Source organism: Bufo bufo, chromosome 4 (genome assembly GCF_905171765.1).
Source record: "Bufo bufo chromosome 4, aBufBuf1.1, whole genome shotgun sequence".
NCBI classification, from domain to species: domain Eukaryota; kingdom Metazoa; phylum Chordata; class Amphibia; order Anura; family Bufonidae; genus Bufo; species Bufo bufo.
This window is the reverse complement of record NC_053392.1, coordinates 629,295,317-629,301,963: the sequence shown is the minus strand read 5'-3', so window position 1 is coordinate 629,301,963 and position 6,647 is coordinate 629,295,317. Positions and strand designations below refer to the sequence as shown.

The 6,647-nt window shown below is 48.9% G+C and overlaps 1 pseudogene; it reads right to left on the bottom strand.

Annotated features, from left to right (window-relative positions):
* Nucleotides 1-270: 270 nt before the first annotated feature.
* Nucleotides 271-382, bottom strand: LOC121000116 (annotated as a pseudogene).
* Between the last annotated feature and the right edge of the window lie 6,265 nt (nt 383-6,647).

Genomic DNA, 6,647 nt, shown 5'->3' with positions numbered 1-6,647 from the left:
TAAATGCCTTGGCGAGGAAAATCCTGTAACCCCAATACCTGATCTACCTTAAGGTAATCCAGTTTCTTCAAGACATCATGCACGATCTGGTCCAAACCAACCTCCTTCCGATGTTCAGTCGCAACAAGAAGTCGCACTGTATCTTCCAATCCTTGAGCCATCTTGCAGGTCAAATACACTCAAACCCACAATCAAACTCAAAGACCCCAGGGCCCCCCGCAAGGAGGACCCTGTAAGATCTCTCTAACCCAAGCACCAGCCGAGTCTCCTCAACTAGTCCTGAATCAGAAAATAGCAACAAATAAACGAATAGCTTTTCAATCAGCAATAATCACGCCTCAGTTAAACCTCATTGGCTATGATACTGCCACTGCGCAAAGCTCCATAGAAAACATCCATCATTCTCCAAACATACAAGAAGAAATCAGCCTACTTACAAAAAGATGATAAACAATAAGTCACAATATTGTTGATATGTGTATTTTTCTATTCTTTCACAAGCTTCTGGGGTTTCTCAGCAGTTGCTAAAAAGCTTTTAAACAAATAGCAAAAGAGCTAAACAACTAAAGACACAAAGCATCTCCTCCGACCTCTTCTCCCCCAATCACCATTTATATCATGGAGACGACACACAACACAGACTTTTTATTTGATGAGAGAAGCTTCTTGGAGGAAATTCTTCATAAAGTTCTTGGTCTTTCTAAGCAATGTTCCTCAGTGTTCTTCAAAGGAATGTTCTTACTGGGTTAAGGAACATCCTTAAAAGTTGATCAGGACCTAGAAGTATCAGGCCAAGACGAGGATTGTCTTATTATACAGTATTCCCTGATCACACAACAATGTCTGACACAACGCAGTCCTTCATGCTAATCAACAGAAATCATGGTCTTTCAAGTAGATTTGGGTTTGATGAAGCTATGCAGATTTCTCTAATTAGCTGTACAAATGGGTGGAGCTATGTAGATTTCTCCAGCTTCCTTAGCAAAGATCAAAATTAGACCCTTGTGTAAGTCTTCCGTGGCAGTGGTGGTTTCCCTTTCGTCCTAACCAGCAGCACAAGTGGGGTATTCGCCCCTGTGAAGCTGGTCAGGACAGGCGGAATTTTTGCTGAATAAAATTCTGCATCCTCAGTAATTAATTAATTAATTAACTCCCCCCCTCTTTATATAGGCCTTACTACACAGGGCTAGTTGCTTTTATTTTGTCCTGTGTGTTGGTCTGACAGGCATGGCTCTATTCAGAGTCTCTCCCTTACTAGTTTAGGGAGAAATTTGCTAAATTTCTGCATGTTTATGTTGCCTTATGGTATAAACTTTCTTTTACAGGTTCAGGCAGAGGACGGCTGTCTCCTGCCTTGCTGGGAGCGTAAGTATGTGGATATCCTGGCTGTAGTAGCCGGTAAGTTAGACAGGGAAGTGCGCACAAAGCGGAGCTGTGGAGCTCCCTTTCCCCTGTCCCCTCTCCGCTCCTTCCGCCCTCCTCTTACCTCCTCTGTAGTCTGCAGCCAGCCCTGAGATCGCGTCGGTGTGTCGGACGCGAAACCGGAAGTGCGTCACTGTCACTTCCGGTCCGCAACTTAGATCGGCGCCGCTATAGAATACAGCTCAGATTGCTGTATTATGCTTGCAGAGCAAGGGGGAGGAGGGAATGTGGTTAAATTCCAGCAAGAAACTTCTATTTTTATAAGTTAGTCCCGCAGTTTGGTGCCTGGACATTGCTGGAGGAGGAGCTGTTGCTTCCTCCTCCCCCCCGCCCTCCCCTTTCTGCTATATAAGGCCAGGTTGCTGGCTGGGTCAGTGTTGCACTCAGTTTCTGTGTGCAGCTGACCTTGACAGTTGGCTGATCCAGTGTCCTACTCTGATCAGAAGGCTCAAGGTAGCTCAGAATTCTTAAAGTGATGACGTCACCTTCTCAGGGTAAGATGGACGTCTGGGCTGGGGCCTTTTTTGGGGGCGTTGGAACCATTTTTTTTTTAATGCTTACTTCTTTTCTTAGGAAAAGCCGCCCACAAGCAGAAGCACCTGGCTTGTTCCAGTTGTGGCACCCCGTTACCGGATGCCTACGAATTTCATCGCTGTCCAGGCTGCCGCCCTAGGCCAGCCAATCCTGAGCCGACAGTCGTAGAGATGTTTTCTTGGATGAAAGAGTTCCTCGACACCTCCATCGCGGAGATCAAGGGGGCGGTCTCCAACAAGAGACCCAGGCAGGCCTCGCCTGGGCCTGTTCCAATGTCGGAAGACGTGATCTCGCTTGGCGAGAATTCTTCCTCTGAGGAAGAGGAGTCGGTCTTTTCCTTTCCGGCGGAGAAGACACAGAGATTACTGCGCTCCATCAGGTCAAGGGACCAGGATGTTGAGCATGGGGAATCTCCACACTCCACCGCTAGGGGGCCAAGGGCCTTCAAAGTGGACGAGTCGCTTAAAAAGTTAATGGCGACCGAATGGAAACATCCTGAGAAAGGACCGGTTCTAACCAAGAGGTTCAAACTGATGTTCCCCCTACAGGAGGGGGACTCCCTGGACTGGGTCCCACCACCTAAAGTGGATATGGCAATAGCCAAACTTTCCAGAAGAACCTTGGTGCCTTCCGATGAAGGAACCTAAAGGATCCCCTGGATAGACGCGCAGAATGTTCGCTCAGGCGTAACTATGCTGCGGCGTCCGCCTCTGCCTCTGTGGCCATAGCCGGTACCGAGGTGTCTGATTTCATTCGCGCCCGTACGCTGAAGATCCAGGCAGACATAGATTCGGGAGTCGCCAGAGATGACATCCTGGATCAATTTAAAACCCTCCTTTTAGGCATTGATTTCATGGCGGATGCGTCTCAGCAGCAGCTAAGACTTGCTGCCAAGTCAATGGCTTTGTCTGCTGCCAGCAGACGGCCTTTATGGCTGAAGCCCTGGGTGGCGGATAACATATCAAAATTTAATTTGTGCTCCCTCCCTTACGAGCCTGGCAGGTTGTTCGGCTCCGAGCTAGACCGCCTCATGGAGAATCTTGCAGACAAGAAGGGAAAATCACTCCCTCAGCAATCCTTTCGAGGACGTGGGAGAGGCAGAGGTGGAAGATTCCAGGGAAGAGAGAGGAACCAGAGACGTTCCGAAAATAACAGGAGAGGTAGAGGTCGCGGTCGCGGGAACCGCAGGGCTGATCAATGACTCTCGGCAGCCCACCACCTCCCCATCCCCACCCCCCACACTTCCACACGAATCTCCCTGCCTGAATCCTCCAGTAGGAGGTCGTTTATTTTTGTTCAGAGATTTTTGGGAGCAAATAATCCCAGATCCTTGGGTGCTGCAGGTCATCAGCACCGGTTACAGGATCGATTTCAGTTCCCAGCCTCAAGAGAGGTTCGTCCTTACAGGACGTCTAACACCCAGCAGACAACTGATCCTGGAAGACTCTGTACTCCAGTACATTGTCAAAGGGGCCTTAGAGGAAGTTCCTCCTCGAGAGCTCGGTCAGGGAGTGTATTCTCCCATCTTTCTTGTTCCAAAGCCGTCAGGAGACTGGCGCATGATTATCGATCTGCGTTACCTAAATCGGTTCATCAGAAAGAAGCGTTTCCGGATGGAAACCATTCGCTCAGTCCTAAACATCCTGAACCCGGCAGACGTGATGGTGACGATAGATCTGAAGGACGCTTACCTTCATGTTCCTATCTGTCCGGCCCACAGGAAATATCTCAGAGTTGCTGTCTGCATAAAAGAGGTAGTGAAGCACTACCAGTTTGCTGTGTTGCCTTTTGGCATCTCCTCTGCTCCACACACCTTTACAAAGGTTGTGGCTCCTGTGGTCGCCCACTTAAGGCTCCTCGGCTTAGAAGTCGTCCCTTATTTAGACGACTGGCTTTTAAAAGCCGCGTCCGCAGACATCTTACAAGCCCAGCTTCAACAAGCTCTCCACACTCTGCAGAACCTGGGGTGGCTCGTGAATTGGGACAAATCAGAGTTGGTCCCCTCTACCACAAGGCGGTTTCTGGGGTTTGTGATAGATTCACAGCTAATGACCCTATATCTATCTCCACAGAGGAGAGACAAAGTAATAAAAGCTGCAGAGTTTCTCCTATCCCCCAGACGGGTGTCTATTCGGGTTCTCATGAGGATGTTAGGCCATATGTCAGCGTCTGCAGAGGCAGTACCTTGGGCCTTGTGGCACCTTCGGCCACTACAAGAGGAAGTTTTAGCGGTTTGGAATCGCAAACCCAGAGACCTAGATCGGAATCACTCCCTGTCTGTAGAAGTCCGTTCCTCCCTCAGGTGGTGGAAGAACCTAGTGGATGGAATGCCTCTAGCCCAACCTACTTGGGTGATCCTGACCACGGACGCCTCCCTTCTAGGCTGGGGAGCCCATCTGGGACACAATACAGTTCAGAATACCTGGAATCCTCAGGAGAGACTCCTGTCGTCCAATCTGAGGGAGCTAAGGGCGGTAAGGTTAGCCCTCAATCACTTCTCACCTCTCATCCAAGGTCAAGCCGTGAGAGTACGGACCGACAACACGACTGTGGTTGCTTATTTAAACAGACAGGGAGGTACGAGATCCCGGACCCTCCTGAGGGAGGTGGGATTAATTTTATCTTGGGCAGAGAGCAATCTATCTCATCTAGTGGCAGTCCACATCAGAGGGGATCTCAATATAGTAGCAGATCGTCTAAGTCGGGGCCTTCCGGTACCAGGAGAATGGTCCCTGAACGACAACATCTTCTCCAGGATAGTCCAACGCTGGGGGACTCCCGAGATCGATTTGATGGCAACTCGTCTGAACGCCAAAGTAAGCAAATTCTGCTCCTTGTACAAGGAGGACAATCCGGTAGCGATAGATGCTCTGTCCATAACATGGAGGTTCAGGCTGGCCTATGTATTCCCTCCAATTTCCATGAAACCAAGGGTATTGATGAAGATCAAGCAAGACCAGACCTCAGTGATAGCCATCATTCCATTCTGGCCGAAGAGGTCTTGGTTCACCCAGCTCATGCAGATGAGTCAGGGCAATTATTGGAGACTTCCCCTAATACAGAACCTAGTGTACCAGAACACAGGTCCCTGTCTAGATCTGAGGAGGCTCAGTCTGACAGCCTGGAGACTGACCGGTCCCTTCTAGAAGCTAGAGGGCTTTCGGTGGAGATCCTGAGAACAATCTCTCACTCCAGAGCGGATTCTACGAATCAGAAATATTCCCGCATATTCAAAATATTTATACGATGGTGCACGGATAGAGAGGTAGTTTCCTCAGATCCACCTCTCTCTGAGATTCTTCAATTCCTGCAAGATGGTCTAGACAAGGGTCTAAGCCCATCTACATTGAGAGCTCACGTTGCTGCCTTGTCAGCATGCCTTGGTAAGCCAATTTCTCAGGACCCCCTAATTAAGAGGTTCCTTAAAGGTGCTCAGAGGCTTAGGCCCAGCATCCAGAGACCAATCCCTGAGTGGGAGCTGCCAGTGGTCCTAAGGGGGTTGTGCTTCCCCCCCCCCCCTTCGAGCCTTTGGAACAGGTAGACTTAAAATACCTTTCCCTCAAGGTTACCTTTCTCTTGGCCATAACCTCAGCCAAGAGGGTTGGGGAGCTCCAGGCTCTGGGGGCAGCGGAACCATACTTAAGTTTTCTGCAGGACAAGGTCCTGTTAAGGTTTCTGCCTACCTTTCTACCAAAGGTTCCTTCGTTTGTGAACACCAACCAGATAATAACACTGCCGGTGTTTTCTCCTACCTCTAACACTCCTGAGGAGGAGAGATTACTTTCCTTGGACATCCCAAGAGTCCTTAGAATATATTTGAATAGAACAGAAGAGTTCAGGAGATCAGAAAATCTGCTGATTGCTTATTCGGGGAACAACAGAGGGCTCAAGGTTTCCAAGCCCACCTTGAGCAGATGGATTAAAGAGGCTATTAAGCTGGCGTTTACGTCACAAGACTTACCACCGCCATCCTTCTTATCTGCCCATTCTACAAGGGCAGTTTCTACGTCATATGCGGAAAGGAAGCTAATCCCTTTAGAGCAAATTTGTGCGGCTGCCTCGTGGAGCACGCAAAACACCTTTATTTCCCATTACCGCCTGGAGAATAGGCGTTCAGAGGGAACAGCCTTTGGACGGTCCGTGTTAAATGCTGCTCGTCCATAGGTCAGCTCTCTAACTCCTGTGGGATAATTCAGCTACTTAGTATTAGTCCTTTAGCCCTCCCAAAATTTGTGCGAGGTTCCTTGCTACTTCCCCACTTGTGCTGCTGGTTAGGACGAAAGGGAAGCGTCAATTTTGACGTAAATTTGTTTTCCCTTAGTCCTAACAGCAGCACACAAATATCCCTCCCTCTATGCTGTTATGATTACTTGTTAAAAAAGCAACTAGCCCTGTGTAGGGCGGCCTATATAAGGAGGGGGGAGTTAATTAATTAATTAATTACTTGGGATGCAGAATTTTATTCAGCAAAAATTCCACCTGTCCTGACCAGCTTCACAGGGGCGAATACCCCACTTGTGCTGCTGTTAGGACTAAGGGAAAACAAATTTACGTCAAAATTGACGCGTCCTAGATCTTTTCCTGGTTGGGAAGCAGAGAGTCAAGCTGCAGACCCACATTGGCATTGAGTAGGCTTAGAAGTGATCAGAGATTGGTCGCTCTGACTCCCAGGGATCGGCCATGCATTTAAC